Source organism: Canis lupus, chromosome 14 (assembly GCF_048164855.1).
Source record: "Canis lupus baileyi chromosome 14, mCanLup2.hap1, whole genome shotgun sequence".
Taxonomy (NCBI): Eukaryota; Metazoa; Chordata; class Mammalia; order Carnivora; family Canidae; genus Canis; species Canis lupus.
This window is the reverse complement of record NC_132851.1, coordinates 42,219,667-42,246,456: the sequence shown is the minus strand read 5'-3', so window position 1 is coordinate 42,246,456 and position 26,790 is coordinate 42,219,667.

Below are 26,790 nucleotides of genomic sequence, written 5' to 3'. Positions count from 1 at the left end.
GCGGGCTCCGTGTGGGGGGTCGGTCATGGGCCTGAAACCCAGGGCTCCAGGGTCAGGATCTGAGACAGAGGCAGAGGCCCTGACACTGAGCTACCAGGCGACCCTCTTGTGCTCATTTTAAAGGAGAAATCTTACAGAGTCCCCAGCTCCTGTATGTGGGAAGAAGTAGAGGATCCAGCCTCCTCCCAGCTCCTGAAGCGCATCCCCAGGCCCCCTTCCCCAGAGGACAGTGTCAGGAACTTGGGCAGACAGCAGAGACACCCCTCAGAGCTGCTGATATTCAGAGGGTGCAGGGACTTCCCCAGGAACAGCAACACCCCTGACCTGGGGGTCCTGAAGGGGACCGCCCGCCAGGACCCTCTCCTGCCCAGGACAGGGGCTCCCTTTGTACACTTTCAAGGAAGGAGGACTTTGTCTTGCCACTTCTTCTGATGTGGATTCTTTTGGCTTGGGTTTCGGGTTTGCCATTCCCATTATTCGGAGCGTGGAGTCGTCTAGGTCAACCTCTGCAATTGCATCAACACCAAAGTGGGCACACACGTAAAGAGACCCTGTGCTGCACATGGACGGCATGAGGCCAGGGGAAGATCATTAGTGGATGACCTCAGGGCAGGCACGGCTTCCATCCTCAGTCTCGCTCTCGGGTTCCAACTTCACCCCTGACCAAGCCTGGAATCCTCCTGGGTCCTTGACAGTGATCTCTGACGTCCTTTTCCCTCTTGGTGTGCATGAGGGGGAGAGATATTTGTGTACATGAAGGCCACACCTGGGCCAGGTTCCATGAACTCCTGTGCTGACTCCTGAGCTAAGATCTCCTGCCTCCCTGTACCTCCCTGGGCAGCTCTCCTGAAGGCAGCAATTCCCTGATGGCCCCGGCTTCTTGGTCGAGGGCCTAGTGGCCGCTCTTCCCTGCTGGGACCTGATGGATCAGACATTGGCTCCCCCTTTCCAGAATAATGGTGCGGCTGGAGAAACCCACACACTCTCCCTGCTAGACAGGATGACTTTTAGGTCTTTGTTGTTCTGATGTCCGTGGTCCCAGACATTCAGCAGCTTGCACACTCAGGCTCAGTGTACAGACTTACACTGTCTTGTCTGGAATCGCTAACTGAGCCTGACCCCTTAGGTCTTATACTTCGGTTATGTCATGGGGGCGCATGAGCCTTTGCTGTCTGGATCGTTGATAGATGATGAATGAGAGAGGAGCATTCAGGGGCTTCCGTGAGGGCAATGCCACCAAGCTGATGACCTGAAGGATCAAATGGCATAAATATATTCCTATCAATTACCACTATGAATGGGGGAGGGGGCAAGGGGGTGGAAGAAGAGGGTCCCCAGGTCCCCTGCACCCCCCTCAAGTTACCTAGATAACTTTAGCATCATCCTGAAAACCTATGAATTCCGCCTGAGATTTAAATAGAGAGTAGCTGGAAGGCCGCAGTGAAAAGAGTTGGTGTTTCTCTGAAGGTAGGAAGATGGGGAAAAAGTAAAGAAATAAAAAAGCCTCCAAGGGGGAGGCCCCCTGAAGAACCAGGCTGAGGCTCCAGGGCAAGGCCCCCAGGGCAGGAGAGCCCCCCACCCTCCGGAGGAGCATGAGTTCCAATGAGTTTGCCAGGATCCCAGGAGGGCGGGGAGGCCCTCAGGCTCCCGGGGGCACTAACAGAGCACCTGCGCCCCAGGGGGAGCCCCCACCCCACTGCCGAGATGCCTAAAGGGCTGCAGGGCCCCCAGGGCCCCGAGAGCGGATTCCAGCAGTGCAGGTCCCGGAGCCAGGGTACTAGGGACACAGCCCAGGACCCGGCCTCCACCCGGGACAGGCGAAGCCCAGAGGGCCCAGGAGAGGAGGATGTTCCTGCCCAGGGGGAACCAAGTTGTGCAAGTCCACGGCCTTGCCCCGGAGCATCCAGGCCCCTGGAGACTGGGAGCTGAGGTAGCTACTGCGGGAGCTGACTCCAGGGCTGGGGAGCCGGCTGCCGCCACAGTGGTTCCTCCTGGGGTCACCTTGTACCTGGGATGAGCAGGGACCTCACAGGATGAACAGCTCCCACTTTGCCGTGCACCTGGCAGGGGCCTGCGCAGCTCCCCCAGGTGCTCACACCTGAGAAACAGCACAGCAGGACCTGCCACCAGAAGACCACCTAGAAGGACAGCAGAAAAGCCAGTTATTGCCCAAACAGCACTGGAAAGGTCCAGGGGAAGTCGAGGGGTTTACAGTACATAGATTCAGAAGATACTACCCCAGGCTTTTTGTTTTCTGTTTGCTTCCCCTCCGTTGTTTGTCTTCTCCTCCTCATCCTCCTCCTCCTCCTCCTCCTCCTGTTCTTGTTCTTGTTTCCTTTTCTTTTTTCTCTTTTTCTCCTTTTCCCATTACAACTTGTTTCTGGCTACTCTGCACTGAGCAAAATGACTGAAGGAAAAACTAACCTCAAAAGAGAGACTCAGGAACAGTCCTCTTTCTCACTGAGTTACAGAATTTGGATTACAATTCAATGTCAGAAAGCCAATTGGGAAGCACAATTATAAAGCTACTGGTGTCTCTAGAAAAAAAGCGTAAAGGATTCAAGAGACTTCATGACTGCAGATTTTAGAGTTCACCAGGCAGAAATTAGAAATCAGTTAAATGAGATGCAATCCAAACTAGAGGTCCTAAAGACGAGGGTTCATGAGGTAGAAGAACGAGTGAGAGACATAGAAGACAAGTTGAAGGCAAAGAGGGAAACTGAGGAAAAAAAGATAAAAACATTTAAAAGATCATGAAGATCGCTGAAGGGAAAAAAATGACAGCCTCAGAAGGAAAAATCTCCATTTCCTTGGGTTTCCCGAGGGCGCCGCAAGGGACAAAGGTCCAGACACTGCATTTGAACAAATCATAGCTGAGAACTTTCCTAACTTGGGAATGGAAACAGGCATTCAGATCCAGGAAATGGAGAGATTCCCCCCCAGAACGAATAAAAACCAGTCAACACCTCGACATTTAATAGTGAAACTTGCAAATTCCAAGGAGAAAGAGAAGATACTTAAAGCAGCAAGAGACAAGAGATCTCTGACTTTTATGGGTAGAAATAAGAGATTAACAGCAGACCTCTCCAGAGAGACCTGACAGGCCAGAAAGGGCCGGCAGGATGCATTCAGGATCCTAAATGAGATGAACCTGCAGCCGAGATTACTCTATCCAGCACGGCTCTCATCCAGAATAGAAGGAGAGATCAAGAGCTTCCAAGATAGGCAGGAACTGAAAGAATATGTGACCACCAAGCCGGCTCTGCAAGAAATACAAAGGGGGACTCTGTAATAGAAAGAGGAGGTCCAAGGAAACAATCCACAAAAACAGGGACTGCATAGGTATCATGATGACACTAAATTCATATCTTTCAATACTAACTCTGAACGTGAATGGACTTAATGAGCCCATCAAAAGGTGCAGGGTTTCAGACTGGATGAAAAAGCAAGACCCAACCATTTGCTGTCTACAAGAACCTCATTTCATTTTTATTTTTTTAAGATTGATTCATTGATGATGGACATAGACAGAGAGAGAGATAGAGAGAGGCAGAGACACAGGAGGAGAGAGAAGCAGGCTCCAGGCCAGGAGCCGGACGTGGGACTCGATCCCAGGAATCCAGGATCGCGCCCTAGGCCAAAGGCAGGTGCCAACTGCTGAGCCACTCAGGGATCCATGAGACTCATTTGAGGCAAACACCTACAGCCTGAAAATGAATGGGTGAAGAACCATGTACCATTCAAATGGTCCTCAAAAGTAAGCAGTGGTAGCCATCCTGATATCAGATAAACTAAAGTTTAACCCCAAGACTGTAGTAAGAGATGAAGAGGGACACTATATCATACTTAAAGGATCGACCCAACAAGAAGACCTAACAATCATCAATATTTATGCCCCGAATGTGGGTGCTGCCAAGTATATCAGCCAATTAGTAACCAAAGTTAAGACATACTGAGATAAAGATACACTTACACTTGGTGACTTGAATGTAGCGCTTTCTATGATCCACAGATCTTGTAAGCACAACATCTCCAAAGAAACCAGAGCTTTAAATGATAGACCGGACTAGATGGATTTCACAGATATTTGCAGAACTTTACATCAAACTCAACTGAATACACATTCTTCTCAACTGCGCATGGAACTGTCTCCAGAATAGACCACATACTGGGTCACAAATCAGGCCTGAACCGATACCAAAAGATTGGGATCGTCCCCTGCCTATTTTGGCACCATAATGCTTTGAAATTAGAACTAAATCACAAGAAGAAGTTTGGAAGGATTTCAAACACGTGGAGGTTAAGGACCATCCTGCTGAAAGATGGAAGGCTCAAGCAGGAAATTGGAGAAGAACTAAAAAGATTCATGGAAGCCAATGAGAATGAAGATACAACCGGTCACAATCTTTGGGATACAGCAAAAGCAGCCTGAGGGGCAAATACATCGCAATGCAAGCATCCATCCAAAAACTGGAAAGCACTCAAGTACAAAAGCTAACCTTGCATGGAAAGGAGCTGGAGACAAAAAAGCAAATAGAAAGTACACCCAGCAGAAGAAGAGTGTTAAAAAAGATTCGTGTAGAACTTAATGAAATAGAGACCAGAAGACCTGTGGAACAGATCAACAAAACAAGGAGTTGGTTCTTTGAAAAAATTAAGAACATAGATAAACCATGAGCCAGCCTTATTAAAAAGAAGAGAGAAAAGCCACGAATTAATAAAATCATGAATGAGAAGGAGAGATGACCACCAACACCAAGGAAACACCAACTATTTTAAAAACATATTATGAGCAGCAATACACCAATAAATTAGACAATCTAGAAGAAATGGATGCATTTCTGGAAAACCACAAATGACCAAAACTGGAACACAAGAAACAGAAAACCTGAACAGACCAATAACCAGGGAGGAAATTGAAGCCGTCATCAAAAACCTCCCAAGACTCAAAAGTCCAGGGCCAGATGGCTTCCCTGGGGAATTCTATCAAACGTTTAAAGAAGAAACCATACCTATTCTACTAAAGCTGTTCGGAATGATAGAAAGAGACGGGGTACTTCCAAACTCGTTCTATGAGGCCAGCATCGCCTAAATTCCAAAACCAGACAAAAACCTCACCAAAAAGGAGAATTACAGACCAATATCCCTGATGAACATGGATGGAAATATTCTCAACAAGATACTAGCCAATAGGATTCAATAGGATATTCAGAAGATTGTTCACCATGACCAAGTGGGATGTATCCCCGGGATGCAAGGCTGGTTCAACACTCCTAAAGCAGTCAATGTGATTGACCATATCAGGAAGAGAAAAAACAAGAACCATATGATCCTCTCAATAGATGCAGAGGAAGCATGTGACAAAATACAGCCTCCATTCCTGATGAAAACTCTTCAGAGTGTGAGGATAGAGGGAACATTCCTCAGCATCTTAAAAGCCATGTACGAAAATCCCTCAGCAAATATCATTCTCAATGGGGCCGATTTAGCAAAGTGAGTTCACTGTCAAGCTTAAGAAAAAGTCGGAAGCAAATTGACACTATAATAGTTTAAAATATTTCTAGTGCAAGAAGCCTTCACACTCCATGCAGAATCTGTGCCGCTCTGAGTTGAACTTAATTCGAGAGGCTGCATGTTATTACAGAGTGTCGTGTGTTTATTTTCATTGGAACCTCTTTTATGCTGAGAAATCCAGAGATCTAAGAGTAAAAAGAGGAAGGTGAGAATGGGACAGAATCAGCTACCATATTTTTCCAAAAGGTTGAAGCAGCATATCTAAGAAAAGGGAGGATAAAGTTTGCACATCTTTATCATTTCTCTCTTGTCTTTTTCTTTTCTCCTGGTGCAGAGGGATTTTAATGATTAAAATACTTAAAATCGAGGATCTGCACTTAGAATTGTAATATATTTGACACTGGTAAGGTGAGTAGAAATGACATCTATATCACTTTATATTCAATTCTACATATGAAATGAATCTGGATCTAGAATAATGCTACATATTCTACTAAAAGCAGTTTATCTTCTAACTTCCTGTATTAACAATGGTTTCATTACTCAGAAAAAAGGGACGGGTTGTTTCATATTTCAGAGATTTTGCATATTTATGCCTTCTCCCTTATTGTATTTAACTAAGTTAAAAAAACAGCACAAAAGGGCACATGGGTGGCTCAGTCAGCTAAGCCTCAGACTCTTGATTTTCCTTCTGGTCGTGATTTCAGGGTCATGAGATCACATGAGGACAGCCCCCCATGTCCTGTTCTGCACTCAATGGAGAGTCTGCCTGAGATTCTCTCTCCTTCTCCCTTTGTCCCTCTCCCCCAATACACTCTCTCTCAAATAAATTTTTAAAAAGCACAAAAATGAAAATAAGGTTTAAAGAATGGTATGAGCTTTGTTACCTCAAAGTATGGCAAAGAAATTGTTAAATGTAGATCGTCAGCAGAACTTTTTTATTTTTTATTTTTATTTATTTTTTTATAAATTTGTTTTTATTGGTGTTCAATTTGCCAACATATAGAATAACACCCAGTGCTCATCCCATCAAGAGCCACCCTCAGTACCCATCACCCAGTCACCCCCACCCCCCACCCACCTCTCTTTCCACCATCCCTAGTTTGTTTCCCAGAGTTAAGAGTCTCTCATGTTCTGTCTCCCTTTCTGATATTTCCCACTCACTCTCTGTCTTTTCCCCTTTATTTCCTTTCACTATTTTTGATATTCCCCAAATGAATGAGACCATATAATGTTGTCCTTCTCTGACTGACTTATTTCACTCAGCATCATACCCTCCAGTTCCATCCACGTCGAAGCAAATGGTGGGTATTTGTCATTTCTAATGGCTGAGGAATATTCCATTGTATACATAAACCACAGCTTCTTTATCCATTCATCTTTCGATGGACACTGAGGCTCCTACCACAGTTTGGCTACTGTGGACGTTGCTGCTATAAACATCGGGGTGCAGGTGTCCCGGCGTTTCATTGCATCTGTATCTTTGGGGTAAATCCCCAACAGTGCAATTGCTGGGTCATAGGGCAGGTCTATTTTTAACTCTTTGAGGAACCTCCACACAGTTTTCCAGAGTGGCTGCACCAGGTCACATTCCCACCAATGGTGTAAGAGGGTTCCCCTTTCTCCACATCCTCTCCAACATTTGTTGTTTCCTGCCTTGTTAATTTTCACCCTTCCCACTGGTGTGAGGTGGGATCTCATTGTGGCTTTGATTTGTATTTCCCTGATGGCAAGTGATGCAGAGCATTTTCTCATATGCATGTTGGCCATGTCTATGTGTTCTCTGTGTGATTTCTGTTCATGTCTTTAGCCCGTTTCATGATTGGATTGTTTGTTTCTTTGCTGTTGACTTTAATAAGTTCTTTATAGATCTTGGAAACTAGCCCTTTATCTGATACGTCATTTGCAAATCTCTTCTCCCATTCTGTAGGTTGTCTTTGAGTATTGTTGACTGTATCCTTTGCTGTGCAAAAGCTTCTTATCTTGATGAAGTCCCAATAGTTCATTTTTGCTTTTGTTTCTTTTGCCTTCGTGGATGCATCTTGCAAGAAGTTGCTGTGGCCAAGTTCAAAAAGGGTGTTGCCTGTGTTCTCCTCTAGGATTTTGATGGAATCTTTTCTCACATTTAGATCTTTCATCCATTTTGAGTTCAATTTTGTGTCTGCTGCAAGAGAGTGGTCTAGTTTCATTCTTCTGCATGTGGATGTCCAATTTTCCCAGCACCATTTATTGAAGAGACTGTCTTTTTTTCCAGTGGATATTCTTTCCTCCTGTGTCAAATATTAGTTGACCATAAAGTTGAGGGTCCACTTCTGGGTTCTCTATTCTGTTCCATTGATCTATGTGTCTGTTTTTGTGCCAGTACCACACTGTCTTGATGACCACAGCTTTGTAGTACAACCTGAAATCTGGCATTGTGTTTTCTTTTTTAAAATTCCCCTGGCTATTTGGGGTCTTTTCTGATTCCACACAAATCTTAAAATAATTTGTTCCAACTCTCTGAAGAAAGTCCATGGTATTTTGATAGGGATTGCATTAAACGTGTAAATTGCCCTGGATAACATGCACATTTTCACAATATCAATTCTTCCAATCCACGAGCATGGAATATCTTTCCATCTCTTTGTGTCTTCCTCAATTTCTTTCAGAAGTGTTCTGTAGTTTTTAGGGTATAGATCCTTACCTCTTTGGTTAGGTTTATTCCTAGGTATCTTATGCTTTTGGGTGCAATTGTAAATGGGATTGACTCCTTAATTTCTCTTTCTTCAGTCTTAGTGTATAGAAATGTCACTAATTTCTGGGCATTGATTTTGCATCCTGCCACACTGCCAAATTGCTGTATGAGTTCTAGCAATCTTGGGGTGGAGTCTTTTGTGTTTTCTATGTACAGTATCATGTCATCGGCGAAGAGGGAGGGTTTGACTTCTTCTTTGACAATTTGAATGCCTTTAATGTCTTTTTGTTGTCTGATTGCTGAGGCTAATAAGACTTCCAGTACTATGTTGAATAGCAGCGGTGAGAGTGGACATCCCTGTCTTGTTCCTGATCTTAGGGGAAAGGCTCCCAGTGCTTCCCCACTGAGAATGATATTTGCTGTGGGCTTTTCTTAGATGTCTTTTAAGATGTTGAGGAATGTTCCTTTAAATGATACTTTTTTATCACATATTTACTCTGATTTTAAAAGAAAGAGTCAAAAAAGTTTATGATTTGAACTGCTATTAGTCCAAAAGCTGAAGAATTAATATCAAAATCATGAGTAATTAATAACTATGAATCCTCATGGAAAGAAAATGGTGTTTCGTTACTAAACTGCCAGTCACTATGAGTCCCAACATATTTAGTAATCATTTCATAAAAACTATGTGATACTTGCACTTTATAAGCACTGTATTGTTAAGTGGAAAATGCAATGTCTTAAATAAAACTGTATTTAAAATTAGCACCAAAAAAAAAAACCTATGTGATACTTTATAAATCCAAATAACCTGTTAAAAATACAAATTTATTGATCCTCTTGACTCAGTTTCCACTATATTTATTTTTTTAATCAGTTAAGTAGTAAACAACTTCTAGATGTCATACGGTGGGCTGCCTTTGAAAATCAAAGTTGTCATTTTTAGGTTGGAATGCATTTTTTTTTTTTTGTATTGTTGACTATTGGGACTACTTCAAAAAAAAAAAGCTTTCACATAGTGAAGGAAATTCTCAACAGAGCAAAAAGGCAACTTATTACATGGGAGAAGATATTTGCAATGACATATCTGACAAGGGGTCCATATCCTAAAATATATTAAAAACTAATACAACTCAAAACCAAAAAAATCTGATTAAAAGTGGGCAGAGGCCCTGATGAGACATTCTTCTAAATAATATATACAGATGGCCAACAAATACATGAAAAGATGCTCACCATCACTCATCATCAGGGAAATGCGAATTGGAGATGCCTTTTTTCAGAGAAACCATCAGATCACCACTTGCAGGGTCTGCTCAAGACCTACTTAGAGGCCAACTTTGCTAGTCAAGAGGAACAGGTGTTGAGAGGCCAGCAGGTCAGGGATTCAGCATGGTCCTTCTCGGTTCTCATGTTGGTCCTTCACTGTTCTCATGTTTCAGTTTTAGTAGGAGGACTTTTCCTGCCCTAACTTTCACCTCCTGTCACATTTTCCTGTTCTAGAAGTTCTCCCTATCTTCTCCCTCGAAGTCTAAATGTTGTCGTGATTTTCTGTTTGGTTTTCTTTATGACCTTAGGCCTGATTTTCTGAGGAAGACCAAGGATCAGCAAACTGTTTAAACCTGTGAACCAAATATTATCCTTGGTGTGTTTTGAAGTAAAAATAATTCTTATATTTTTATAAAGTAAAAATAATTCTTATATTTTTATAAAGTTTTATAAAGTTGTAAAAGAAATTTAAAAAGTATGTTATTGGGACCATACATGACTTGTGAAACCTAAAATATTTACTATCTCATTTTACAGAAAAAGAGTGCCAGCTCCTGATGGAGACTTAGAATAAAAATTCTTGCTCAACAGTCAGTTACCTTGTGTATCCAATGCCAACAGGATGCTGTTAAAATCTAAATTAGAGACTTACTAGTTTGTGTCTAGAAGCTTATAAATGCAAATTTACTAGAAATAGTAAAATGGAGTATAATTCCCTTGTTTACCTTATGGATATTTTTAATACATAAAAATGATCATTCTGATATCTGTGGATTTTTGCATCTAGCCAAACTGAAGGCATATAGAGACTTACACAAAATAATTTATCCTCTGAAGGATTTCAAAAACTACCCATTTTTCTTGGAAAATTTTAACGTGGTAACTGGGTTTAATGAGAGTCCATGCATACCATGTCATTCATCTTCATTTATACAATATCGATAGCTTAAAAGTTTTAATGAATATTTCATTTATTTATTTTTATGGCTCACAGGATGTGGCGAAGGGCCTAGAGAATCATTAATAATGGAAGGGACTCCCTTGCTTTTGCTGAGCTTCTTACGTCAACCTGGCAAAAGCATAATACAACATATGGGCCTCACCACAGGCATTTAAATTTAACCTACTCGGTTTTCTGACACAACCAGACGTGGCAGGGAATTCCAAAATTCTAGAGACCTTGATGGAAAACATATTCTCTTGAGATTACTGAAATACAAATTTTCATATTCATTCCAAACATGCCTACCACTATCAGTTACTCTTCAGCATCCTGAACAAACAGAGTGTAGTAAATCATAAAGAATTGTTCTTTCCTAAGTTGACAAAATCTGTGGAAGATCTCTGGCCCCTGATACTGGGCCCAAATGTCAATGTGCATAGTCCTTTCATTTGTAGAAACTAGCCTACCAGTAACTTCCAGTCTGGGGTTGTTGTGAAAAACATGTGAGATTGACTTTCTGATTTGATTTGATTTGATTTGATTTGATTTTAGAGTTTGTTTATTTATTCATGAGAGACACACAGAGAGAGGCAGAGACACAGGCAGAGGGAGCAGCAGGCTCCATGCAGGGAGCCCGATGTGGGACTCGATCCTGGAACTCCAAGGTCACGCCCTGAAACGAAGGCAGACGCTCAACCACTGAGCCACTCAGGTGCTCCAACTTTCTGATTTTAATAATTATACTATGGTTATGTAATGGAAGAAAATCTATATATGAAAATGTATATAAAAGAATGATACTGTTTTTATGGGTACATACTGAATGGTTAGAGGTAAAGAGGTAGCATGTCTGCAACTTACTATTAAACATTTTGTTTATTTATTTTTATTTTTTTCTATTAAACATTTTAGAAAAAATATAAATATACATATTTATTTGCATGCACATTTGCATGTATATATGTATTTGTGTGTGTGTATTCATCCATTAATTTATTTTCTAGATGCCATAATTTGTACCCATCACAACCCATGTAGACAACACACTGGCCAACATACCCTTACCAGTTTCCTCACCTTAGACAGTTTCCTTCCAAACACTAGGGCCCTGACTTCACTTTTCTTAGAACATTTACTCTTGTGATTGTAGATTCTTTCTTACCCCTTAGCCTTTGCCAGTTCACAGCCTAGCAATATCTTTCTCAAGGACCTGGGAGTCATTCCTTTGAAATGTAATCATCAAGAAAGACAGTGTCCCAATTTTCTCATCTCTACGGGAGAGTAGGAGCCTAATTTAGATAAGCTTCAATTAGCAAACATAGATGGCCTAATCACATGGACCAGCCCCCTCTATAATGTCCTCCAGTACTTACCCATTAGATCACTCCAGGGTTTAAAAATCCTCCCACATTTTGTTTCAGGGAGACTGAATTCAGTCTTTTTCCTCTATTGCAATAGTCTTCAATAGTCTTTTTTACCTATTTTGTGTGTGTGTGTGTGCCTTTTTAACTCCATCAGTACAATTTTTCTTTGATCACACACACATACACAAAGTAGAAAAAATGATTCAATGAATATAGTAACATTAATTTTGGTGGAACCTGAGTGATGGCTGAGCAGGAACTCTTTGTACTATTCTGCAACATTTTTATGCTTTGGAATTTTTCAAAATACAATGCTAAATAATCATGCAAGAATGTGCAGGAAACGTTCTATAATATCTGTAATGTCAAACTATTTGAATGAAAATCCAAATCCTAAATTCCAAAAGCACACCCAGGATACATGTTTCCGATAGTCATATTTTTAAAAAATCCACTAGCCACACCAAACTGAGATTTATCTCTTAACACTACAAATTGCTCAGAAAAGCACTGAGAAGTAATAAAAGGTGTGGCTTCACACATAAATAATCATGCTCAAGGGGCTGGAGGCAAATTTTTGTTCTTTTGTACAAAAGTAACATTTCTTTCAACTTGAAGACCAATTAGCAATGTAAACTATTTAAAATATTTTACATGAAATTCAAAGGCAGAGATCAAAGGCCTGTGGAGACTTGGAGCTACTGTAATCTTACCAGTTATGCAGTCCAATCTCACACTCAAACAGTAATTGGTTCCATGACATCCTAGGAAGTGACAGTCTTGTTTCTGAATAATTACTCTTAGCAGCAGGGCTCTTGCCAATTCCAATTTTGGACTTCTTTATATTAAAAAGAAATTTTACCTTGTCATGATTTTTACTCATTAGTGTTTCCTCTATCCTCTGAAAAACTTGAAATTAGTTCATAGGTATGTTTTTTTAAATATTTAAAACAGCTTTTATTCATCTTCTCAAACTAAATATCTCAACCAGTTCTTCTTTAAGCACCTTGATCGCTACTTCGGTGTTATTTTATTCTAAATAGAGTACAATATTCCAATTAAGCAGAACAGTTGAGACATGGTTAGACAAGCACCTAATACTGGACGTGAGCAAATGATGGGAGTCACCGGTCACATGATCAAATTTCTAGGAACAATAGTGACAGCAATGCGAAAGGGAGAGTCAGGTGTCCAGCATGGGCCATGGCAATGGAGCAAGCTCTGGTTTCTGTGGTTAAAACAATGGTTTTTGGTGTCTTCACCAAACTCATTCTCTGGAGCAATTCAGCCATTCTCGTTTCCCTCCAACCATCTTTGTCCTCACCCATTTTTACAAGATTCATGTCCCAACATTTCCAACCAATATTTCAGTCTATTCTTTTGCTACTTGACTCAGGCAGAGTCAGTTTCATTTGCTTAACTCTAAGAACCTTACTGATACCAATGCTTCTTTTCAACTAATCATCTGATTATTGAACATTTATACTGTGAATGTGCTCTGCCAAATGCCATGCATATGAATAGACACGGCCTTGAGCAAACTGTCATAATTTCCCTTGAATTCTCATGATGAACCATATATTCATTTATGGATTTATTTAAATATCTTGGGTTTATCTCAAATTTCATCTCATATGTTGCAAAGTTACTTCCCCTTTGTATCACCCTTCTCTGCCTTTCTTTCCTGTTTTTGCCTCGTTATTCGTTTCAATCCCCACCTATTTTCAGGGTAGCTTCCTAGATGTTAGGAGGCAGGCAGTGAGTCTAGGAGTAATGGTGCTATTTAAAGAATTTCAGGAGAAGTGATATATTTAATCTTTTCTGCAAAATAACAATGACTTTATAAACAAAATACATGGGTATATGTAAGCAAGTTCCTGCAACTATAAGTAATACATATAAGATTTTCTTGTAATCATATTTCTGACATTTCCATTAATTTCATTTTTTTTTATTTTGTTTCTTGCTAGGTCTCAAAGGTTGAAAAATATTGAGCAGAGAAACTTAGAATTGGGGGATTTATTAACATTTGTTTTTGTTTTTTACATCCTTTTGAATGGGAAATCTTGACATTATTTGACTTTTGTGTAAGTGTGCTGGCTACTTAATGTCCCATGGATACATAATTTAATATCCAATGGCATTATTCTATAATACCTTGATTTGTCACAGAGTCCTCTACATTGAAGTATTTTCTAATTTCTGAAACAATCTACAGACTCTAGATTCTACTTTTCAAATTGGATGCCATTCAATGGATAATATATTTGCTAAATATCAAGAATACTGCTTGACATGCTATTGGTTTTCCTCTGTGGCTTTTAATTTCTCATTCCTGAGCAGAAATCCTCAAGACTGTAAATTGAACTCATCCCACATGCAACACTTTCAGATCTGTCATTTTTCTATGCTGCTTTGGGATCTCATTACTAAATAAATCTTCATTTCAAGGAAAAGACATGCCCTTTCCCTTTGCCCCACAGTTTTATTTTGTTTCGTTTCATTTTGTTTCTGTAGTCGTTCTCTTTACTTCCAAGGAATAAGCAACGTATCTCAGTTCTACCAAAAGGGTCTCATGAATCCCACTATACTTTTCCCCTCCCTACAGCCTTAGTTCAAGCTTATCTTCTTGCATATTAACTATTAACAATATCTTCCCATCTCACCTGAAACCCCATATTTATTGCAGCATTACTTGCAATAGCCCAAACATAGAAACAACTTAAGTGTCCATTGATGTATGAGTAGATAAAGAAAAAGAAAATGTAGCGTGCATACACAATAGAATATCACTCAGTCACATTAAAGGAAACCCTGCAACATGGATGAAGCTTGAGGGCATTATGCTAAGTGAAATAGGTCAAATAGAGAAAGAAATACTGTATTATCTTGCTTGTACATGGAATAAAAAAAAAAAGAGAGAAAGAAAAGAAAAACAAGCTCATAGCAGCTCGTAGGGAACAGATTGGTGGTTACCAGCTGTAGGTAGAAGGTGGGGAGTGTAAAGAGGCGTGAAGATGGTCGCAAAGCATAAATTTCCAGTTATTAGATAAAAAAAAATTCAGGGGATGTAATGTTCAACATGGCAAATACAATGAACAATACCATCTTTTATGTTTGAAAGTTGCTAAGAGAAAAAATCTTTAAAGTTCCCAACATAAGGAAAAAATTCTGACTATGTGAGGCGATGACTGTTAAGTAAACCTATTGTGGTATGATTTCACAATATAGGCTATATGAAATCATGATCTTGTTATCGTTAAACTTTTATGATGTTCTATGCCAATTATATCTCGGTAAACCTGGAAAAAAATTAAGCGCAGTACTGTCTCGCATCATCAGGGTTTAAGTCATATACAAGCTAACTTGATGTTTTTGTACCTTCAGAGGCAGGCGTGGTGATCATAAACCGCATATGGGAGACTCTCTCCCTCATCTGAACTGAAGCCTAAGCCCAAAACCAAAACCAAAATCTGATTTTTTTTCAAGGCTGGCTTCAGAAATATATGATAAGATACATTTAAAACATTCTGGGGAGGAGGGGCAAGACGGCCGAAGAGTAGGGTCCCCAAGTCACCTGTCCCCACCAAATTACCTAGATAACCTTCAAATCATCCTGAAAATCTACGAATTCGGCCTGAGAATTAAAGAGAGACCAGCTGGAATGCTACAGTGAGAAGAGTTCACGCTTCTATCGAGGTAGGAAGACGGGGAAAAAGAAATAAAGAAACAAAGGCCTCCAAGGGGGAGGGGCCCGCGAGGAGCCGGGCTGAGGCTGGGGCGAGTGTCCCCAGGACAGGAGAGCCCCGTCCCGGAGAAGCAGGAGCTGCACCGACCTTCCCGGGCGGAAAGGGGCTCCAGGGAGGTGGAGCAAGACCCAGGAGGGCGGGGATGCCCTCGGGCTCCCGGGGACAGTAACAGGGACCTGCGCCCCGGGAGAGTGCGCCGAGCTCCCTAAGGGCTGCAGCGCGCACGGGGGACCCGGAGCAGCTCGGAGGGGCTCGGGGGCGGCTCTGCGGAGGGGGCTGCGGGGCGGGAGCAGCTCGGGGGGCTCGGGGGCGGCTCCGCGGAGGGGGCTGCGGGGCGGGAGCAGCTCGGGGGGGGCTCGGGGGAGGCTGCACGGAGGGGGCTGCGGGGCGGGAGCAGCTCGGAGGGGCTCGGGCAGAGGAAGAGGCTCCGCGGAGGGGGCTGCGGGGCGGGAGCGCGAATCCAACAGCCCAGGCCCCGGAGCACAGGGTGCCGGGACACAGCCCAGGATCCGGCCTCCCACCGGGACAGGCAGAGGCCGGGAGGGCCCAGGACAGCAAGGCCGCTCCTGCCCCAGCTGAGCAGATCAGCGGCCCCGCCCCGGAGCCTCCAGGCCCTGCAGACCGAGAGCTCCGGAGTTCCTGCCGGAGCTGACTCCAGGGCTGCAGAGCTGGCCCCGCCACTAGGGCTGTTGCTCCTGGGGCCTCACGGGGTAAACAACCCCCACTGAGCCCTGCACCAGGCAGGGGGCAGAGCAGCTCCCCCAAGTGCTAACACCTGAAAATCAGCACAACAGGCCCCTCCCCCAGAACACCAGCTAGATGGACAAGGTCCAGGGGAAGCCAAGGGACTTAAAGTACACAGAATCAGAGGATACTTCCCCGTGGTGTTTTGTTTTGTTTTTTTCTTTTTGATTTCTGTTTGCTTCCCCCACCCTTTTTCCCCTTTCTTTCTTTCTCTCTTTTTCTTCTCTTTTTTCTTTTTTCTTCCTTTTTTATTTTTTTTTCTCTTTTCTTTTCTTCTTCCTCTCTCTTTTTCTCCTTTTCCCAATACAACTTGTTTTTGGCCATTCTGCACTGAGCAAAATGACTAGAAGGAAAACCTCACCTCAAAAGAAAGAATCAGAAACAGTCCTTTCTCCCACAGAGTTAAAAAATCTGGATTACAATTCAATGTCAGAAAGCCAATTCAGAAGCACTATTATACAGCTACTGGTGGCTCTAGAAAAAAGCTTAAAGGACTCAAGAGACTTCATGACTGCAGAATTTAGATCCAATCAGGCAGAAATTAAAAATCAATTGAATGAGATGCAATCCAAACTAGAAGTCCTAACGACGAGGGTTAATGAGGTGGAAGAACAAGTGAGTGACATAGAAGACAAGTTGATGGAAAAGAGGGAAACTGAGGAAAAAAGAGACAAACAGCTAAAAGACCATGTGGTTAGATTAAGGGAAATAAATGACAGCCTGAGGAAGAAAAACCTACGTTTAATTGGGGTTCCCAAGGGCGCCGAAAGGGACAGAGGGTCAGAATATGTATTTGAACAAATCATAGCTGAAAACTTTCCTAATCTGGGAAGGGAAACAGGCATTCAGATCCAGGAAATAGAGAGATCCCCCCCCTAAAATCAATAAAAACCGTTCAACACCTCGACATCTAATAGTTAAGCTTGCAAATTCCAAAGATAAAGAGAACATACTTAAAGCAGCAAGAGACAAGAAATCCCTGACTTTTATGGGGAGGAGTATTAGGGTAATGGCAGACCTCTTCACAGAGACCTGGCAGGCCAGAAAGGGCTGGCAGGATATATTCAGGGTCCTAAGTGAGAAGAACATGCAACCAAGAATACTTTATCCAGCAAGGCTCTCATTCAAAATGGAAGGAGAGATAAAGAGCTTTCAAGACAGGCAGTAACTGAAAGAATATGTGACCTCTAAACCAGTTCTGCAAGAAATTTTAAGGGGGACTCTTAAAATTCCCCTTTAAGAAAAGTTCAGTGGAACAATCCACAAAAACAAGGACTGAATAGATATCATGATGACACTAAACTCATATCTTTCAATAGTAACTATGAACATGAATGGGCTTAATGACCCCATCAAAAGGCACAGGTTTTCAGAATGGATAAAAAAGCAGGACCCATCTATTTGCTGTCTACAAGAGACTCATTTTAGACAGAAGGACACCTACAGCCTGAAAATAAAAGGTTGGAGAACCATTTACCATTCAAATGGTCCTCAAAAGAAAGCAGGGGTAGCCATCCTCATATCAGATAAACTAAAATTTACCCCGAAGACTGTAGTGAGAGATGAAGAGGGACACTATATCATACTTAAAGGATCTATCCAACAAGAGGACTTAACAATCCTCAATATATATGCCCCGAATGTGGGAGCTGCCAAATATATCAATCAATTAATAACCAAAGTGAAGAAGTACTTAGATAATAATACACTTATACTTGGTGACTTCAATGTAGCTCTTTCTATACTCGATAGGTCTTCTAAGCACAACATCTCCAAAGAAACGAGAGCTTTAAATGATTAAATGATTAAAGCTAGACCAGATGAATTTCACAGATATCTACAGAACTTTACATCCAAACTCAACTGAATACACATTCTTCTCAAGTGCACATGGAACTTTCTCCAAAATAGACCACATACTGGGTCACAAATCGGGTCTGAACCGATACCAAAAGATTGGGATCATCCCCTGCATATTCTCAGACCATAATGCCTTGAAATTAGAACTAAATCACAACAAGAAGTTTGGAAGGACCTCAAACACGTGGAGGTTAAGGACCATCCTGCTAAAAGATGAAAGGGTTAACCAGGAAATTAAGGAAGAATTAAAAAGATTCATGGAAACTAATGAGAATGAAGATACAAGCATTCAAAATCTTTCGGATGCAGCAAAAGCAGTCCTAAGGGGGAAATACATTGCAATACAAGCATCCATTCAAAAACTGGAAAGAACTCAAATACAAAAGCTAACCTTACACATAAAGGAGCTAGAGAAAAACAGCAGATAGATCCTACACCCAGGAGAAGAAGGGAGTTAATAAAGATTCGAGCAGAACTCAATGAAATCGAGACCAGAAGAACTGTGGAACAGATCAACAAAACCAGGAGTTGGTTCTTTGAAAGAATTAATAAGATAGATAAACCATTAGCCAGCCTTATTAAAAGGAAGAGAGAGAAGACTCAAATTAATAAAATCATGAATGAGAAAGGAGAGATCACTACCAACACCAAGGAAATACAAACGATTTTAAAAATATATTATGAACAGCTATACGCCAATAAATTAGGCAATCTAGAAGAAATGGACGCATTCCTGGAAAGCCACAAACTACCAAAACTGGAACTGGAAGAAATAGAAAACCTGAACAGGCCAATAACCAGGGAGGAAATTGAAGCAGTCATCAAAAACCTCCCAAGACACAAAAGTCCAGGACCAGATGGCTTCCCAGAGGAATTCTATGAAACATTTAAAGAAGAAACCATACCTATTCTACTAAAGCTGTTTGGAAAGATAGAAAGAGATGGAGTACTTCCAAATTCATTCTATGAGGCCAGCATCACCTTAATTCCAAAACCAGACAAAGACCCCACCAAAAAGGATAATTACAGACCAATATCCCTGATGAACATGGATGCAAAAATTCTCAACAAGATACTGGCCAATAGGATCCAACAGTACATTAAGAAAATTATTCACCATGACCAAGTAGGATTTATCCCTGGGACACAAGGCTGGTTCAACACTCGTAAAACAATCAATGTGATTCATCATATCAGCAAGAGAAAAACCAAGAACCATATGATCCTCTCATTAGATGCAGAGAAAACATTTACAACATCCATTCCTGATTAAAACTCTTCAGAGTGTAGGGATAGAGGGAACATTCCTCGACATCTTAAAAGCCATCTACGAAAAGCCCACAGCAAATATCATTCTCAATGGGGAAGCACTGGGAGCCTTTTCCCTAAGATCAGGAACAAGACAGGGATGTCCACTCTCACCACTGCTATTCAACATAGTACTGGAAGTCTTAGCCTCAGCAATCAGACAAAAAAAAAAAAAAAAGACATTAAAGGCATTCAAATTGGCAAAGAAGAAGTCAAACCCTCCTTCTTCGCCGATGACATGATACTCTACATAGAAAACCCAAAAGTCTCCACCTCAAGATTGCTAGAACTCATACAGCAATTTGGTAGCATGGCAGGATACAAAATCGATGCCCAGAAATCAATGGCATTTCTCTACACTGACAATGAGACTGAAGAAAGAGAAATTAAGGAGTCAATCCCATTTACAATTGCACCCAAAAGCATAAGATACCTAGGAATAAACCTAACTAAAGAGGTAAAGGATCTATACCCTAAAAACTACAGAACACATCTGAAGGAAATAGAGGAAGACACAAAGAGATGGAAAAATATTCCATGCTCATGGATTGGCAGAATTAATATTGTGAAAATGTCCATGTTACCCAAGGCAATTTACACGTTTAATGCAATCCCTATCAAAATACCATGGACTTTCTTCAGAGAGTTGGAACAAATTATCTTAAGATTTGTGTGGAATCAGAAAATACCCCGAATAGCCAGGGGAATTTTAAAAAGAAAACCATATCTGGGGGCATCACAATGCCAGATTTCAGGGTGTACTACAAAGCTGTGGTCATCAAGACAGTGTGGTCCTGGCACAGAAACAGACACATAGATCAATGGAACAGAATAGAGAACCCAGAAGTGGACCCTCAACTTTATGGTCAACTAATATTCTATAAAGGAGGAAAGAATATACACTGGAAGAAAGACAGTCTCTTCAATAAATGGTGCTGGGAAAATTGGACATCCACATGCAGAAGAATGAAACTAGACCACTCTCTTGCAGCAGACACAAAGATAAACTCAAAATGGATGAAAGATCTAAATGTGAGACAAGATTCCATCAAAATCCTAGAGGAGAACACAGGCAACACCCTTTTTGAACTCGGCCACAGTAACTTCTTGCAAGATACATCCACGAAGGCAAGAGAAACAAAAGCAAAAATGAACTATTGGGACTTTATCAAGTTAAGAAGCTTTTGCACAGCAAAGGATACAGTCAACAAAACTCAAAGACAACCTACAGAATGGGAGAAGATATTTGCAAATGACGTATCAGATAAAGGGCTAGTTTCCAAGATCTATAAAGATCTTATTAAACTCAACAGCAAAGAAACAAACAATCCAATCATGAAATGGGCAAAAGACCTGAACAGAAATTTCACCAAAGAAAACATAGACATGGCCAACACGCACATGAGAAAATGCTCCGCATCACTTGCCATCAGGGAAATACAAATCAAAGCCACAATGAGATACCACCTACACTAGGCAGAATGGGGAACATTAACAAGGCAGGAAACCACAAATGTTGGAGAGGATGTGGAGAAAAGGGAACCCTCTTGCACCGTTAGTGGGAATGTGACCTGGTGCAGCCACTCTGGAAAACTATGTGGAGGTTCCTCAAAGAGTTAAAAATAGACCTGCCCTACGACCCAGCAATTGCACTGTTGGGGATTTACCCCAAAGATTCAGATGCAATGAAACGCCGAGACACCTGCACCCCGATGTTTATAGGAGCAATGTCCACAATAGCCAAACTGTGGAAGGAGCCTCAGTGTCCATCGAAAGATGAACGGATAAAGAAGCTGTGGTTTATGTATACAATGAAATATTGCTCAGCCATTAGAAATGACAAATACCCACCATTTTCTTCAAAGTGAATGGAACTGGAAGGTATTATGCTAGTGAAGTAAGTCAATCGGAGAAGGACAAACATTATATGTTCTCATTCATTTGGGGAATATAAATAATAGTGAAAGGGAATAGAAGGGAAGGGAGAAGAAATGTGTGGGAAATATCAGAGAGGGAGACAGAACATAGAGACTCCTAACTCTGGGAAACGAACTAGGGGTGGTGGAAGGGGAGGAGGGCGGAGGGTGGGGTGAATGGGTGACGGGCACTGAGGGGGGCACTTGATGGGATGAGCACTGGGTGTTATTCTGTATGTTGGCAAAGTGAACACCAATAAAAAATAAATTTATTATAAATAAAATTAAATTAAAAAAAAATTCTTGCTCCAGTGACTTCTAAACTATCGTGCTTATCTTTTTTTATGGCTATCGTTAATTAACTTCTATCTCCCCCTATTTTCTGGCTTAAAGTATTTTAGATGACCTGGAGAACATGTCTTTGTCTAAACTGTTTTGTTTTGTTTTTTTTTTTTTTCTAAACCAGAATCTCTCTGCTCTTGGTGCTTAAAAGTTTCTATGAGATTATTTTAAGTGACAGTTTACTTATTGAGGGAAAAAAATATTGGCAACATTTTTAATGCACTGTATTTACAAGCCAAGAAATATTAGAGCTGTTTACAGACAAAATATGTTAAGACATACAGTGAAATCTACTTACAAGGAAAATTAGAAAGGCCCTGATCTCATTCCTGTTTTTAGTATCTAGTGTTGACAAGCTCACATCTACTGTTGGCTGAAATCGCCTCTGGTTGGCAATTACCATGCCTGCCTCTGAAAGTATAAAAACATCAAATTAACAATAGAATGAACTTCTGATCCTCAGAAGTAATAGTAATAGCAAGACTTGACTAGTCTAAATGGTGAGGGTTGCCATTTTGTAGTTCAAAGCAAACAAAAATATTCACATGAGTTGAATTTCTTTTGTATACGAAAATCTGGGCAACCATGTTTTTATCTATTTAAATAATACAAATGATTATCCTCTGGTATCATGACATAAAGTAGCCATTACGTAGTTTGGTGATCTTTTTCATGGCTCCCTCAGATTCTAGCTCATGTGTAACTTTGCTGACGGCATTTTTTGATAGACTGTTTTTTGGCTATCACATACGATGCTACCAATTACCTTTTCAACGTAAATATTTTATTGGAGTATAATCAGCACACAATGTTATATTAGTTTCAGGCATGCAACATATTGATTCAGCAATCCTATGCATCACTAAATGTTCACCTGCACAAGTGTGGTTGGTCACCATCTGTCACCAAAATCGCTAGACGATTGTTGACTGTAGTCCCTACGTTGTACTTTTCATCCCTGTGACTTATTTACTTTATAACTAGACATTTGTAGATCTAAATCCTCTTTATCTTTTTTCACCCACCCTCCTACTCATCTCTTCTGAATACTAATCAGCCTTAAAAAAAGAATGTGATCTTACCATTTACAACAGCATGGATGGATTCAAAGGGTCATGCTAAAAAATAAGTCAGATAGAGAAGGACGAGTACCATCTGATATCACTTACATATGGAATCCAAAATTCCACATGTAATCTCCAGCCGAAGCTTCCTGCCCCCTCCCATTCCTGGCCAGGGCAGGTGGGGGGCCCATGTGGAGAAACTTCTCTTCTGCCTTGGTGGACTTTTTATTTGGATGATCTCACAACCCTGTGTTTTCTACTTCACCATGATACCCTTTCAGACCCCAGTTCTATATTTTTCATCCTGGCTTGGTCTGCCACCTCTGTCCAGAACACTCTTCTCCTTAGGGATGAGTCACAAACTCCCAGGAGAGGGAGATGGGAGCCATACAGATAGGGGAGCTCTGCCCAAGCCTATTAACTAGTTATGCTCCTTAGAACAATAAAAGGCATGTGTTCCCCCACCCCCCTCCAAAAAATGAAACAAGTCAACTTAAATATTTTTCACATTGAGATTTCTATAAGACAGAAGTTGAGAAGGGGAATTTTAGGGGGCAAAGGCCACGCGGGTTTTAAAAGAATCCTGATAGTCACTGCTTTTGCTCTCTGAAAATCTACACAAATGTATACTTTCACTAAAAATTAATGTGAGTGCATATTTTTTCATTTCCTTGCACAATATGTTAGTAATTTATCTGTTAGTTCCCATGAGATATCAATTATTTTGTTATTGGGGTGTCTGGGTGGCTCAGTCAGTTAACTGTCCAATTCTTGATTTTGGTTCAGGTCATAATCTCAGGATCCAGAGATGGAACCTCAAATCAACGTCTGCACTCAGTACGGAGTCTGCTTGTTGCCCTCCCTCTGCTCTTCTCTCCACTTCCCCTCTCTCTCTCTCTCTCTCTCAAAGAAATACATACATACATAAATAAAATCTTAAAAAATATATAGAATTTGGTATTTCAGGTTGTGTGTTTTTAATTATTATTTAGGTTGAACATTCTTTAACGCACTTAATGAATTTCTCTATGCGTTTTTCTGGCATTATTGTAGCATATACTTTGTCTATGACCTCTATTAATTTATTCACTTTAAAGAATTTTTTTTCAGAAGTTAATTTTGGTGCTATACCTTTTGGCAAATTTCAAAGGATGGAAAATAAGTGATAATATCTTCTCATTGTCATCTTTAAATAGAAATTTCTGTAATCATTCATTGCAATTCTAATGGGTTTTGTTTTCCAAATAGGGAAGCTATTTTCTTTTTTTTTTTTTTAAGTTTTTTTTGTGTGTGTATTTGAGAGAGACGTAGATAGAGATAGCAACAGAGAGTGAGAGAAAGCACAAACAGTGGAAGGGGAAAAGGGAGAGGGAGAAGCAGGGTCCCCACTGAGCAGGGAGCCCCATGCAGGGCTCTAACCCACGACCCTAAGATCATGACTTGAGCCAAAGGCAGACGCTTAAATGACTGAGCCACCTGGGTGCCCCAAAATGATTTTCTTAGGTTGTCTAAGTATCAAGCATTTTTATCTTCTTGGTGGAATGTAAAATTACATTCCACATAAAATTACATTAAATTACAGATTAACTGTGACATAATTTTAAGATATAATAATGCCCTCTCACCACTGCTTTTCAACATCATGGAAATATTTGCAAATGCAATTTGAAGGAAATTTGGGAAGGAAAAAATGAAACTGTCTCTTCTTGTAGATAACATTATCAACTATATAGATATCTGGAAAAATAAACAACAAAAAAAATATCCTGCAACTAATAAGCAGTATAGCAAGGTAGTAGGATGCAAGCTTCTATATATTTATAGAAGTCAACCATTTTCCTATACCAACGACTGAGTGGAATTTGGAATTAAAACACAATATCACTTACATCAGCAGCCCCAAAATAACATAAGTAAGTATTAATCTAACAAAATCTGTACAAGATCTATATGAGGAAAACAGTAAAACTTTAATAAATAAAATCAAAGAAGTAAATAAAGGGAGAGATACTCCATGTTTGTGGATAGGAGAACTCAGAAATGTTGAAATGTCCGTTCTTCCCAAATACATGGATAGATCCCAAGCAATCACAATTCAAATTTCAGAAAGCTATTTTGTAGATATAAACAAATTGATTCTAAAATGCGTATGGAAAGGGGATCCCTGGGTGGCTCAGCGGTTTAGCTCCTGCCTTCAGCCCAGGGCATGGATCCTGGAGACCCGGGGATCAAGTCCAGTGTCCGGCTCCCTGCATGGAGCCTGCTTCTCCCTCTGCCTGTGTCTCTGCCTCTCTCTCTCTCTCTCTCTCTCTCTCTCTCTCTGTGTCTCTCATGAATAAATAAAATAAATAAATAATCTTAAAAAAATAGTCATTATAATATAAAATGAGCTTCTCATCTTGATCTCCATTACCATGAAACTGGTAAATGAAACTTGCATGGGTTTTGAAAAGAGATCCGAGTTTCTGGGTTTAAGTCAACTTCATGGTGGGTCAGCTGGGCAGCTCAGTGGTTGAGCTTATGCCTTTGGCTTAGGACATGACCCTGGGGTCCCGGGATCAAGTCCCATATCGGGCTCCCTGCATGGAGCCTGCTTTTCCCTCTGCCTGTGTCTCTGCCTCTCTCTCTCTCTGTGTCTTTCATGAATAAATAAATAAAATCTTAAATAAATAAATAAATAAATAAATAAATAAATAAATAAATAAAATAAAATGCATATGGAAAGAAGAAGAGATCAGAATAGCGAGCACAATACTGAAAAACAAAGTTGGAGAAGAGAATTACCGGACTTCAAGATTTACTGTAAAGCTACCATCCTCAGGGCACAGTGGTGGCTGTGGTGGGGGGCTCAGTGGTGGAGTGTCTGCCTTTGGCTCAGGGCGTGACCCTGGGGTCTTGGGATGGAGTCCCACTTGGGCTCCCTGCATGGAGCCTGCTTCTCCTTCTGCCTGTGTCTCTACCTCTCTCTGTGTGTCTCTCATGAATAAATAAATAAAATCTTTAAAAAAAAATAGTCAACTGATTTCTGACAAAAGAACAAAGGCAATGCAACGGAGCAAAGATTTTTTTTTTTAACAAATGCTGCTGAAACAACTGGATATCCCTACACAAAAATATGAATCTAGTTGCAGACCTCCTGACATCCTTTACAAATATTAACCTAAAAGTGATTAAGACCTATATATAAAAAGAAAAACTATAAAGTTGTTAGAAGATAATGTAGGAGAAAACTTAGATGACATTGGGTATAGGGCTGACTTTTTAGAAATAACACCAAAGGCATGAACCATTAGAGAAATAATTGGTAATTTGGGTTTGATTAAAATTAAAATCAGCTCTGCAAAAGACAATGCCAAAAGAATTTTAAAAAAGCATACTGGAAGAAAACATTTACAAAACACATATGTGATAATGGACTATTGTCTAGAATATATAAAGAACTTTTGAAACTCAACAATAAGAGAACAAATTACCTGATTAAAAAATGGGCTAAAGACCTCAATAGACACCTTACCAAAGAAGATTTGCTAAAAAAAAAAAAAAAAAAAGATTTGCTGATAGTGAATAAGCATATGAAAAGATGCTTCAAGGAAGGTATCATCAGGGAAATGCAAATCAAAACAATAAGAAACCACAGCACACCTACTGGAAAGGCCAAAGTCTGAATCAATAACAATAGGCCAAAGTCTGGATCAATAACAATTCCAGGGGGTGGCGAAGATGTAGAACAGTAGGAACCCCAGTCATTGCTGGTGGAAATGAAAATAGTACAGGCACTTTGGAAGACGGTTTGGCAGTTTCTTCAAAAACTAAGCATCCTCCTTTCCCATATAATCCTGCAATCACACTTCTTGGTGTTTACTCAAAGGAGATGAGATCTTATGTTCACACAAAAACCTGCATATGGAGGTTTATGATGGGTTTATTTGTGATTGTCAACACTTGGAAGTAGCCAACATGCACTTCAGTAAATATATGGATACCGTGGCACATTCAGACAATGGAATATTATTCAGGGTTAAAAGAATTGAACTATCGATCCA